Source organism: Marmota flaviventris, chromosome 6 (genome assembly GCF_047511675.1).
Source record: "Marmota flaviventris isolate mMarFla1 chromosome 6, mMarFla1.hap1, whole genome shotgun sequence".
NCBI classification, from domain to species: Eukaryota; Metazoa; Chordata; class Mammalia; order Rodentia; family Sciuridae; genus Marmota; species Marmota flaviventris.
In genome coordinates this window covers 92184350-92197269 of record NC_092503.1, presented here as the reverse complement: position 1 = coordinate 92197269, position 12920 = coordinate 92184350, and positions in this window count along the sequence as shown.

Below are 12920 nucleotides of genomic sequence, written 5' to 3'. Positions count from 1 at the left end.
AGTATTTATCAATTATAAAAGTTGCTAAATACTAGGAACTTATGTGTCTCAGATTCTGCTGAACATATGCATTTCTTCATTAAATCATTATAATAACCCTGCCAGAGTAATAAGATTTATCCTCTCTTATAGATAAAAAATTAGGGTCATAAAAGTGACACTACTGGCCAGTGTTCACACACATAAAGAGAGTCAACAAGGGGGTTTGAATCTGAAACTTTAGATTTCAAAGCCTTAGCTCTCAAATTCAGTCTCACATAGCCTCAAATAACAGTTGATATATATCTGATGAGAATAGCAAAAATGAATAAACAAAAATTACTTTTGACTAGGAATGTATACTGGGATAGTTATTCTATGATAGAATAGATTGGAATTTGACATGCAGACAATAGGATGGCATGGATGTGTTTAAAATGAAGAGACATAACTCTTTTAATTAAATAAGGATTATAAATAAAGATTATCTTATCATATCACATCATGCCACATCCTATTTCGTCATATCTTGGCATATTTGAAGGTGTTAGTGCATAAACTGTAGAACTGAGAGAAAAGGCCCAGGAGTGCTGAGGCAGCAGCTCAAGGAAGGAAAGCTAGAAGGGAAATATGGACTCCAGAGTCATGTCATGGAGAAGCATAAAGATGAACAGGCTTCTAGGAGCCAAGAAGCAACTTTATCTTCTCCTCAGGTAAATAGTCATTGACATTTGAGATTCCTCTTAATAATGAATCCTGAAGTCATTTCATATTGACCTATGGTATAGTTGTAATGAATTGCTATTTCTATATTCAAAATGAATGAGGCTTAGATTAAAGATTAATTGGGGAATTTCTTATGTTTATCTTACTTTTAACATCTATTACCTAGTTGATATTTTTACACAGCATTTGAAAGTTCTTAAATCCATGGAGTTGCAAAAAGGAGATGTCATGTTTAAATACTTGGTTCCTATTTTTTTTTTTTAATTTTTGTTTATTTATTTATTTTTTACTAGCAATTGAACCGAGAAGGGCTTGACCCCTGAGCCACATTTCCAGGCTTTTGTATTTTTATGTTTGACACAGGGCCTTCCTAGGTTCTAAATTGCTTGCTTTGAACTTGTGATCCTCCTGCTTCTGCCTCTGGAATGTTGGGATTACAGGCATGTGCCACATGCATACTGCTTGGTTCCTGATTCAATTCTTTGATTGTAATTTCCATTGAACTGCTTATTAACTGTATTGACCTGAGAAGGGACTGGATATTTCTAACTTTAGTGAAATCATAAGTGGATAAAGCAGTATAGACAAAGCAATAAACATTACTGGAGCAGAGTCATATGATAGAATTGTTTAAGTTGTTTATCAGCTTTTCTGAAGAGTCAGCCAGGTACAGTGGCACATGCATCTAATTCTAGTGGCTCAGGAGGCTAAGGCAGGAGGACAGCAAGTTCAAAGCCATCCTCAGCAATTTAGTAAGGTCCTAAGTAAATTATTGTGACCCTGTCTCAAAATTTAAAAAAAAAAAGAGTAAAATACATTAAGTCCTTTGATTACCAACAAAAATAATGTACTGATTATTCAACAAATATTTATTGAGTTTATATCAGGCACTGCATATCAGCCAGTATTTACTGAGGAGAATCAGTGAAAAAAAGACAAAAATACCCTCTTCCTTTCATGATGTTATATTTTCATGAACATATTAAAACAGAAATATCCAACAGCACTTTTAAAGTACCATAGGAAAAACTTCATTCACAGTGATTGAGGAGAAGTTTTGAGATAGGTGTCAGGACCACAGCAATAAATTTTGTAGTGGAGGAGAGATTGGACTTAATACAACATGGCACATTGGGAATTTATAGTCAAACAGCAGGGAAGAGTATGTGGATAGAAAATAATGAGAAAACATGGATAGTAAGCAGAGTGGCTGAACCAAATCAACATCATTTTTTTTCTGAAGACAGATCAGAGGATCACATATTATCTGAGGGACAGAAGAGAAAGGAGAGCTCTAACATGTATTGAGGATGTTCTGATATCAAGAATGAAAGGTTTGGGATAGAATAAATTAGGGCAGCTCTTGCTAAAACTGGACTTCACAAGGAAGTTCCCTGATAGGCCTAAGATAAGTTCAAGTGAATCACTAAATTTGAGGCAAAGAATATTAGTCACAATCATTGAAAACTACTTTGAGAATGGCACATGTAAAGAACCACAAAATTCTAATACTTAAAAGCAACAAGAATGCTGGAAAGAAATGTTAAGTAAAACTCAGAGCTCTGAAAATGAACAAATAATTTACAGCATTCCAAGGTACATTTATTTATTTTAAATGTTGAAAAGAGAAGCAAATATTACAGTTATTTAAATGGCCCCACTCCCACTCTCTCATTCTCATCATTATTAAAATCTTGGGGAAAACAGAAACAAACAAATAGACCATCAAAAAACATTCTCCTCATCATAGTGGCAGGGAAAAAAAAAGTAGTCCACTGCCACTGAAGAAGGCAGGACAGGATTAGAGCTCCCCCGGAAGTCTCAGTTCAAAAGAAATTTTAGTGATTGACCTGCCTGGCAGTTCTGTGGAAATTCCACTCTCCAGCATTTTCTAAACTGATCTGATTCTGGCTTCCTTCAGTATGAACACCATTTTCCTAGGGCATTGAAAAAATTAACCAACAGTGGTAGTTTAACATCACAGTTGACCATGGTTCCATAATAAAACAAACAAGAGGTCAAACAAAAGCACTTATAGCTGGAAAATGAGATGTTTCTATGGCAATTTGGAAAGTTGGAATATAGTCCTAAGAACCTAAAAAGCTGTGTCCACAGGGAATGCTGTACATATTTCTGGGGATGACCTGAGACATGGCCAAATCATTCATATATGGCTGACTTTCAGCATTTGATTAAACAGGAAATGAATACTCTGCCATATGTGGAAATGACTTTCATGAACAGAGAAGGTATACTCCAAAACATCCATAGAACTCCTGAGAGAAAACAAGAAGACATTGTTTTAAGGATGATGAGGAAACTTCTGTCATCAGTTGATGTTCAAGATAATGGAGCAGAGATTGTATCCTGCACAGAATAAAGACTTTACCAAATTTAGAAAAGTCACTAAATAACAGCAACAAAGCAACAACGACTATCAATAACAACCATCTTTAGGAAAAGAAGTAGAAAATCTGGTTTTAAGAATTGTTAAACTATATTATATATATAATGTCCAGTTTTTAACAAAAATTTTCAAGGCCTGAACAACATTGGAAGGCCTAATTCAGACACAGGGAAAATGCTCATAAAAATTGTTCCCCAAATACAATTGTGGGGCTTGCTAAATAAAGATGTTTCATTCAGGTTATCTACACTTACATATCTATGTCTTTCTATATATTTTTTCAAAAGTGAGCCATGTCAAAAGGACTAAATGAAAATAGGATAACATATTTCACTAAACACACCTTATCAGTGAAGAGATTAAGTGATCAAAAAAGATCAAATATAAATTCTAAAATTGATAAGTATAATCAGTGAAATGATAAATTTGTTAGATATGCTTAATAGCAGATGGGAGTTCACTGAAGAAATAGCAAACTTGAAGACAGGTTTGTTGAAGCCATTTGTATTACCATGTATTAACAGGCAAGTGACTCAGAGTAGTTGAACAATGATAGAGGTAGAAAAGAAAGAAAGTGGATACTATTTCTCTTGAAAATAATTTTAAAGCTGCTATGATCACATAAATGTGTTACTAGCTTAATGATTAATATGTAAAAACTTTACAGTCAGAAATATATTCATGTGTTGATAGCCAATTGATAACTGACTAGAGTAATAATTAAATAGAAGGGAATATCATTTTAAAAAATGTTGTGAGAAAACTGTCCTAATATAATATAATATAATATAATACAACCAACATAAAGTAGGTTATAGGAAAGATATAATAGGTAACATGCAAAAATTCTTACAAGAAAATAGGAGTGACCCTCTGTGGCCCTGGATTAAACAGTACCATCTTAAATATAATATCAACAGCAAATTTGAAAAAGATAGATAAAAATGGAATTTCTTCAAATTTAAAACAACATTTGCTTCAACAGATAGTATAAAATGGTGAAATGATGCTCAAGGAATGTGAGGAAACATTTCCGAAACTTGCACCTGATAAGACACTTATATATAAAATAAATAACATATTTTTAAATGCTGATAAAGAACCCCAGATAGCTATAGGCATCATACTATCCAATTTCAAAATCTACTATGAACTGATAAAAACAAAACAGCATAATGTTGTCACACAAGCACACACATAAGGGACACAAATTATTTCATAAGCAATATCTCATTAGAAATGGTGAAAAGACCTACATAGATATTTCTTAAAATAAGACATTACAGGGCCTAGTGGTAGAGCATTTTCCTAGTGTGTTAGTCACATCAAAAAGACAAAAAGAAAGGAACAAAGACATATAAATGGCCAACAGGTAAATGAAAAAATGTTGCATAGTACTAATCATCATTGAAATACAAATCAAAACCATGATGAGACATCACCTCATTCTGGTTATAATGGTTATTATCAAAAATAAGAAAAGATACGAAGTTTTGATGAGAAGGAGAAGAAAAGGCAATCCTTGTGCACTATTGTTGAAAATGTAAATCAGCATGACCAATATAGTAATGTCTAGAGTTGTGACTAACAGTTTAAAATGGAATATTTGAAAGACCCAGCAAATCCACCACTGAGAATACATCTGAAGGAAGTAAAATTACTAAGTTGAAAAAAAATGTGCACTGTCTTCATAATAACCAAGATGTGAAGTTATACCTTTGATACAAAAATATAAATTATAAGGAGATTCTCATGCTAAGTAAAGGAAGCCAGATACCAAAGGCAATATATGGTATGATTACCCAAAATGGGCAAATTCAAAGACAGAACGGATTTCCACTTGCAATGGGGAGGTAGGAATGAGGAGTTACTGCTAATGCATACATATACATATTATATATAAATATATATATATATATATATATATATATATATATATATATATATATTTATAATATAATACATATAATGTGTATAATATACATACATTTATATGTATATTATATATATTAGACATGAGGAACATATTAGAAAGTGCTAATGGTTGCAGAATTTAATAACTTTATAGAGAAAACTGAATTGTACACTTTAAAAAGTCAAATACTATTGTATATTAGTTAATTTTATCAAAACAATGCTTTCAATAAAATTACTATAATAGAAAGATCACTTTGAGGACCATTTTATTATTTATTTATTTAAAAAATGTTTTATTGATTTTATTTTTTAAATACACAAATGCAGTGGAATTCATTAAAATTCTTATTACAGATACAGAGCACAATTTTTCTCATCTCTGTATATAAAGTATGTTCACGCCAATTTATGCCTTTATACATGTACTTTGTTTGTTTTGCATTATGAATCTTAATATACATATATACCACAATTTTTCATATCTCTGTTTGTATATAAGGTATGTTGACACTCAATTCAAGTCTTCATACATGTACTTTGTATAATGATGATCATCATATTCCACAATCCTTGCTATGATGACCATCACATTCCACCATCCTTGCTAATCTCCTTCCCCCTCCCTTTCCCTCCCACCCCTCTTCCTTATGCATCTATAGTATCTCTAGGGGATATTGATTTTTTTTAAAGTATTACTTAATAGAATGCATTAGTTTATATGGTGTCCAATTTAATAGTGTTTTCAGTTTGGATAATAAAGATATATATTTTGCAGGAATTTAATCCCCACCTATATTAAATACTCTATCACCCTAAAATACAACCTTGGTTCACTGATGCATGAATTAAAAATTAGTAAGTAAATACAGAAATCTTTAAATTACTCCTCCATCAGATCACTGGATCCGTATTAGAGCAGCAATGGTTGGATGGTATGTCTTAGTACCTTTAGACTGCTATGGAAAATTACAATAATCTAGGTAACTTATAGCTTATTAACAACAAAAGTATATTCTCAATTCTGAAGGCTGAGAAGTCAAAGATCAAGATACCAGTGAATTCAGTGTGTGGTGATGGTACACTTTTTTTTTTTTTCAACACCATGCCCTCTAGCTGTGCTCAGATGAAGGAAGAGGTAAATAAGCTCAGCTCCCTGTGGACTATTTTATAAGAACACTAATTCCATTCATGAGTACTCTGCCCTCATCATCTTAGAAAATATCTCACTTCCTAATACTACCATACTGGTGATACTCTGATGGCATAGCAGTGACCTAGAACTAGCTCCGCAAATTTATTACATAGGGTCTCATAAGCAGGAAGTTGAACTATAGGGGCACTGGATATTGTTCAAAGCTTGTGAATTGTCAGAAGCTTCTTTGTGCATTAAAAGGTTACTGAGCTGGGAACATTTTGCAGCATACTATTGTTGTAGTGCTAAGAACATTCTGCTATTACCTTGCCATTGTCCTGGGATGTCTGATAACTGTTAGCATCAGAGCAGAGAGTCAAGGCTATTAACATTCTCAGCTTTGGCAAGGAATGTTTCCCAGGCTTGACTTCGCCAACACTAAAGGATTAGCTGATGACCAGGGGCTCACCCGCTCTCCACACTCTCTGATTTCTAATTTTGCTGCCTATCGTTGTACATTCATCTAGTGTTCCTCTTCTCTATGGCAAAAACATACTAGTTCATGTGCTAGATTTTAAGCACCAGAGAACAGGCATATACCTCATGCTACATATTTGGAAAGCCTGGTAGATATATTGCAGATGTTCTTCCTTATATCAGGTTGAACCTTCAGACATAAACTCTCTCTTGAGTGGGTTGTTCCAAAGTCTAAATTGGATGAACCAAAGTATTTAGAAGGCAAATTGAATATCACTGGGCCATGTTAATTTAAATGGGATTCACAGCAGATCCCACAGTCCTTCCTGACTACTGTACTATGATGATTGTCTCGGTAGCTACAGATAGGCCCACGGCATTTATAACTCATTAGTAAATGTAGTCACATGACAAGTCAAGACAATTGATGAAGTGTCTGAGACATTTGTGTGATCTTCCCCTGATCTACATATTTACTCCCACAGCTTTGGGATGCTAAGAATCATTAATCATCCACACTAAATCTTGTTGCAAAGTAGGCTTTACTGACATTTTTGAATAACTAACTCTCTTTGAATTGCTGCTAATATAGTGCCTGGTGGCAAGTTTGGCATCTGTTTAAGCATGGTTCTGAGAAAGTGCCACCACCTTGTCCATCACAGTGCTATAGTTGCCATTTCACTGCTCTGTTGCCTGCTTCTCCAATGAGGAAAGCACTCATAATTGGAACATAGTTAAAGGGAAAAAAGTTGGGGGAGAGGGAATATGAACAGTATAATATTTAATTATTGAAACACATGCTATTGAATCAAATTTATAAAACCCAACTTTCTCCCTACCATTGTGTGTATATGTGTGTGTGAATGTGTGTGTTACATGTGTAGAAAACTACTTTAGTAGGCTAGAATAACTGATAACTTACAATACTGAAGCTTATTTTTTGAACTTTAATTCAGTGGGATTAGTTATTATTCTCTCATACTAGGAGGATGAGTTTGGCAGGTCCCATACAATTTGCATAATTCTAAAATAATTAGTACCCCTCTACTCAGGAATTAAGATATGAACCAAAATACTAGTGAAAAGTCTGCTCTACTATTATGGTTTTTTTCTCTATCTTCCCTAAAGAGTCCCTCCTTTCACTTACACGAGTGAAAACAAGATGCTCACATTCAAGAAAAAGGTGTTGTACATTGATCTTATTTTTGGTTTATGTCTTACTAGTTCTCTGCCACTCTGATTCTGATCCCACCAGAACAAGAGCACAGTGACCATAAGAAGGTGAATCAGAAGTAAAAGCCTTGATTATCAGGTAGTATCAACAGTGGACAGCATGCTCTATAGTCTTGGGAGATGTATAAGTCTCATGCTCTGGTTTGAGGGCTCTCATGTGCTCTTCAGAAAATCAGCTGATACCAGGGACCACATACTTTAATTTTTTATGGTTATTTCCCTGATTCATTGCTTTCTGATATATTTGCCTCTTAAGCTATGTGTAGCTTCTCTCTAATGAAGTCTTTTCTCCTTTACTCTTAGAATTCAAGAGAGCCCTATGCTGACTCTGTCAGTTATGACTTATATCAGCTTCACAGAAAATAATGTGTTCTTAACAAAATCTGAAAATACAGGATGTTGAATGTAGTCACTTCAAATTCAGTTCACTCTTCAGCAACTAGCCTTGTGACCCTCTTGATATAAGATTTGAAAGGTGAAAACATCCAGGTTTACTTCAAGGGACAAATTTTAAGCTCTTTAAGTGATTCTATTCAATCCTCTTCCCTAAGCTTATGGACAAGAACAGAAACACCAGCTATGCCCCTCTTAAAGTGGAGCTCACAGTTCAACAAAAAATGATGCACTTCCCCCATATATCTTTTCTTAGCCTCTTCAAGCTCCTCTGGTGTGCAGATGTTGGTTGACAGGTTTTCTGTCATTAAATTTTTGCAGTTCCAGCAGAGCAGCATTAATTGGAATTCAGCATCAACTGTGTTCAAGCTTCATCTAAAACTGATCTTGTAAGTTTCCAAATATATTATGTTCCATTTTTCTGCGTGTGAATAAGTGAGTGTCTTCCCAAATATGAAGTTTCCCCATGCTGAAATATTTATACATAAGTGTGCCGCAGTCTGGCTGGGCACAAATGCCGCAGTCTGGCTGGGCACACAATCACGAGCCACCACACAGCTTGTAGGTTCAAACAGCAACTCTTTATTCCCGAACTCACACCAGCCGTCTACAATCACGTTCTGGGGAAATCCACATTCTCTGCCCAAATCCACTCCCACTGGGCTTCTATCTCCCAAAATATACTCCAAATCCCGTGAGAACTCAAGGGGAACTCAGGCAGCAGGATACGCCCTATTCCCAGCAGGAATAATCTTAAACCTGGAACGCCCTAAACTGGAACGCCCTATACCCAATTATCCTAAACCGGGAACACCCTAATCCGCCCTGGTCCTTGAGCAAGGTCATCTACATGCAATGTCACTGCAATATGGGGTACACTGGCAAGGAAATTGTCATACCTACTTGGCTAATGGCTCCCAGCATCTCCCCCCTTCTGATTAATTAAACAACAAGCAATGTGGCTTAAGGACCATGCCTGGTAGGTTGTCCAATTCAACATATGGTTCTTACCCGTCATCAGAAAACTGACCTTTAGGCGTCAGCCTCCTGTCTTAGGTTGATACCACTGCAATTGGATCATACCCGTCACTGACTACCGGTCCAGCATACAGCCATTGGCCCCCAAATTTTAGACCATCACTAGCAGAAGGGAGGAGGATACAGAAACGCCACAACACCAAGCCAATTGACAGCTCCTTGGGAAAAATTGCATCACTGGTGACACCATCAGCAAAGATATGCCAGCACTACCACAATTAACATGGGGTGCGCTGGCAAGGAAATAAAAATTGCATCACTGGTGACACCATCAGCAAAGATATGCCAGCATTACCACAATTCGCTGCACCAAACGATAGTTACATAGTCCAGGCAAGTTCTGCAAGCAGTTCAAAGCAGAGGAATCTATCAATATGTCCATTTCCTCCCAAAATCCGTTTCCTCCCAAAGTAAGTTGACTTCTTGATTGAACATTACTTGTTGAGTTATATTCATTGATGCATGAGTTTATACAGTTTACTGTGATAGCTATCATAGAAGCTGTAGTTTGGTTTTATCTTTGTCTTCACCGGCACTGGGATGAAGATAGGAATTCTGGCAATGATGCTAAAGAGACATTATCCTGAAAAGAATTATTAAATATAATGAAAAGGAAAGGTGAAAGTAAACAAACAGATCTGTTAACCTACTTTAAAAACAATCCTTAACAGCTGTTTACCTAATTTAAATTAGTAAACAAACAGATCTGTTAACCACCTTTAAAAACAATCCTTAACAGCTGTTTACCTAATTTAAATTAAACCATTTAAATCACATGAATAAAAATAATAATAATAATTCGGATCCATTTTTTCATGAGCGCTCCTCATATAAGATCTATGGACATACGCACACACAGACATACAACACAAAACACAAGAGTGTACACAAACGTACAACACATAAGAAAATAGTAAAGGCCTTGTAGCTTTACCTGGGTGAAATCTCCATTGCAATGTTTAAAAACTCCACAGTCAAAAAATAAAACTGATCAGAAAAACATTAACCTAGGTCTGTATGAGCTCAAAAATAAAATAGAACTTTATGATGTGGGAAAAAGCAATAATAAAATAGATATTGAAAAAAGCATCCTGGTTAATCACTGTTGCAGATGTAAGAATAGCCAAGCTGGAGTTCTGGATATCAGCTGTTATGGATTTGAGTCAAATCATCTTCCTTTTGGTCTGTAGAAATTGTTTTAGTTAGTCTCTCTGGAATCCAAATCGGCTGCTGTTCTTCCTGTGGAAAAACACAAGCAGAGCCCCGACTCCAGACTATCACTGGGTCAGAACCTTTCCATTGTCCTGTTAGAATATCTTTCCAAAGTACCTTAGGCTTATGTACATTTTTTGGATACAAATGTCTTTCCGCAGCACTAAGCCCTGATGAATCCAAATTTAAAAAGTTTAGAGTAAAAAGGGTTATTTTAAGTTTATCTTTGGGGGATATATACCCCTTTCCAATTCCCTCCTTTTGTTTTAATAAGTACATTTTAATAGTTTGATGAGCTCTTTCAACTATGCCTTGTCCTTGTGGATTGTATGGAATTCCTGTTATGTGAGTAACGCCAAATGATGAGCAAAATTGTTTAAAAGAGGTGGACGCATAACCAGGACGATTATCGGTTTTTAACTGTTTTGGAACGCCCACAGTGGCAAAATTTTGTAAGCAATGAGCTATAACATCTTTAGTTTTTTCTCCGGCATGAAGGGAGCCCATCAAAAATCCAGAAGAAGTATCAACTGTAACATGTAAATATTTTAATTTTTCAAATTCTGGCAAGTGTGTGACGTCCATCTGCCAAATATGGTTAGGTATCAGTCCTCTAGGATTGACTCCAAGATTAACTTGTGGTAAAAATGTCACACAATTTTGACATTGTTTTATTATATGTCGGGCTTGTTCTTTAGTTATTTTAAAATGCTTTTGTAAAGTATTAGCATTGACATGGAACCTTTTATGAAAATTTATAGCTTCTTCTATTGTGGAGAAAATATGTATGTCATGTGTAGATTTATCTGCTAATTCATTGCCCAAACTAAGGGCTCCAGGCAATCCTGTATGTGCCCTGATATGTCCTATAAAGAATGGATCTTTTCCAGATTAGACTTTGTATAGTGGAAAACAAAGAGAAAACAGTAGAAGAAGGGGAAATCCTACCAGCATCTTCAAGGGATACTATAGCATTAACTACATACTGACTATCAGAAAATAAATTAAATACAGAATCTTTAAACATCATAAAAGCTTGTAATACTGCATTAAGCTCTACCTTTTGAGCTGATTGTTTGGGTACTAAAAATGTAAAAGTTTGATCAGGGGTAACTACTGCTGCTGTACCATTATTTGACGCATCAGTGAATATATTTGGAGCATTCATGATATGGGTTTTTCTTGTCATCTTTGGAAAAACTACAGGATGCTTAGACCAAAAAGACAACAAAGGATTAGATGGTAAGTGATTATCAAATGAAACATTAGATTTACACATGATTATTGCCCAAGTATTTAACTCATTAGCTAACTCATCAATTTGATCGATAGTATATGGAGTAATAATTTTATTGGGAGAAATCCCAAACACTCCCTTGGCTGCTTTTATTCCTTTGAGTATTAATTGTCCTACAGCCTCAGGATATCTAGTAAGAATAGTGTTAGGAGAATAAGATAAATGTATCCACAATAATGGACCTTCTTGCCAAAATACTCCTGTAGGAATATTTTTTGTTGGCAGTACAATAAATAATAAAGGCAAACTTATATAAATTCTATCCAAATGCATATTTTCCATATATGTTTCAATGATTTTTAATGCCTTTCTTGCTTCAGGCGTCAACATTTGGGGTGAATTTGGATCTGATGGACCTTTTAGAATATCAAATAAAGGTCCCAACTCTCCTGTTGGTATGCCTAGATAAGGCCTTATCCAATTTATGTCTCCTAATAACTTTTGAAAGTCATTAAGTGATTTGAGTTGATCTACTCGTATTTTAATTTTGGATGGATGGATCATGGTTGAGGATAATAAAACTCCTAAATAATTAATTGGAAGATTTAATTGTACTTTATCTATTGCTATCTCTAGATTATAATTTTTTAATAAATTTGTAAGTGTGGCATAACATTCTAGCAATGTGTTTTTATTTTTATGTGCCAATAACACATCATCCATAATAGTGAAATATTTGTAGTTCAGGATTTTGATTCCTAAGTCGCTGGATTGCTTTGTTAACAAAAATTTGACACATAGTTGGACTATTAGCCATCCCTTGAGGGAGTACTTTCCATTCATATCTCTGATCAGGACCTTCATGATTTAGTGCAGGGATAGTAAATGCAAAATGTGGACTATCCTCGGGATGAATTGGAATTGAAAAAAAAAAACAATCTTTAATATCTATAGCTAAAACATACCAGGTTTTTGGTAAAGCAGACAATTGGGGAATCCCTGACTGAGCAGGTCCCATAATAACCATCTCATTATTAGTGGCTCTTAAATCTTGCAATAATCTCCATTTACCAGATTTCTTTTTAATGACAAAAATGGGAGTATTATGGGGAGATACAGAAGATTGTATATGTCCCTCCGCTAATTGTTGTTTGACCAGGTCATGGGCT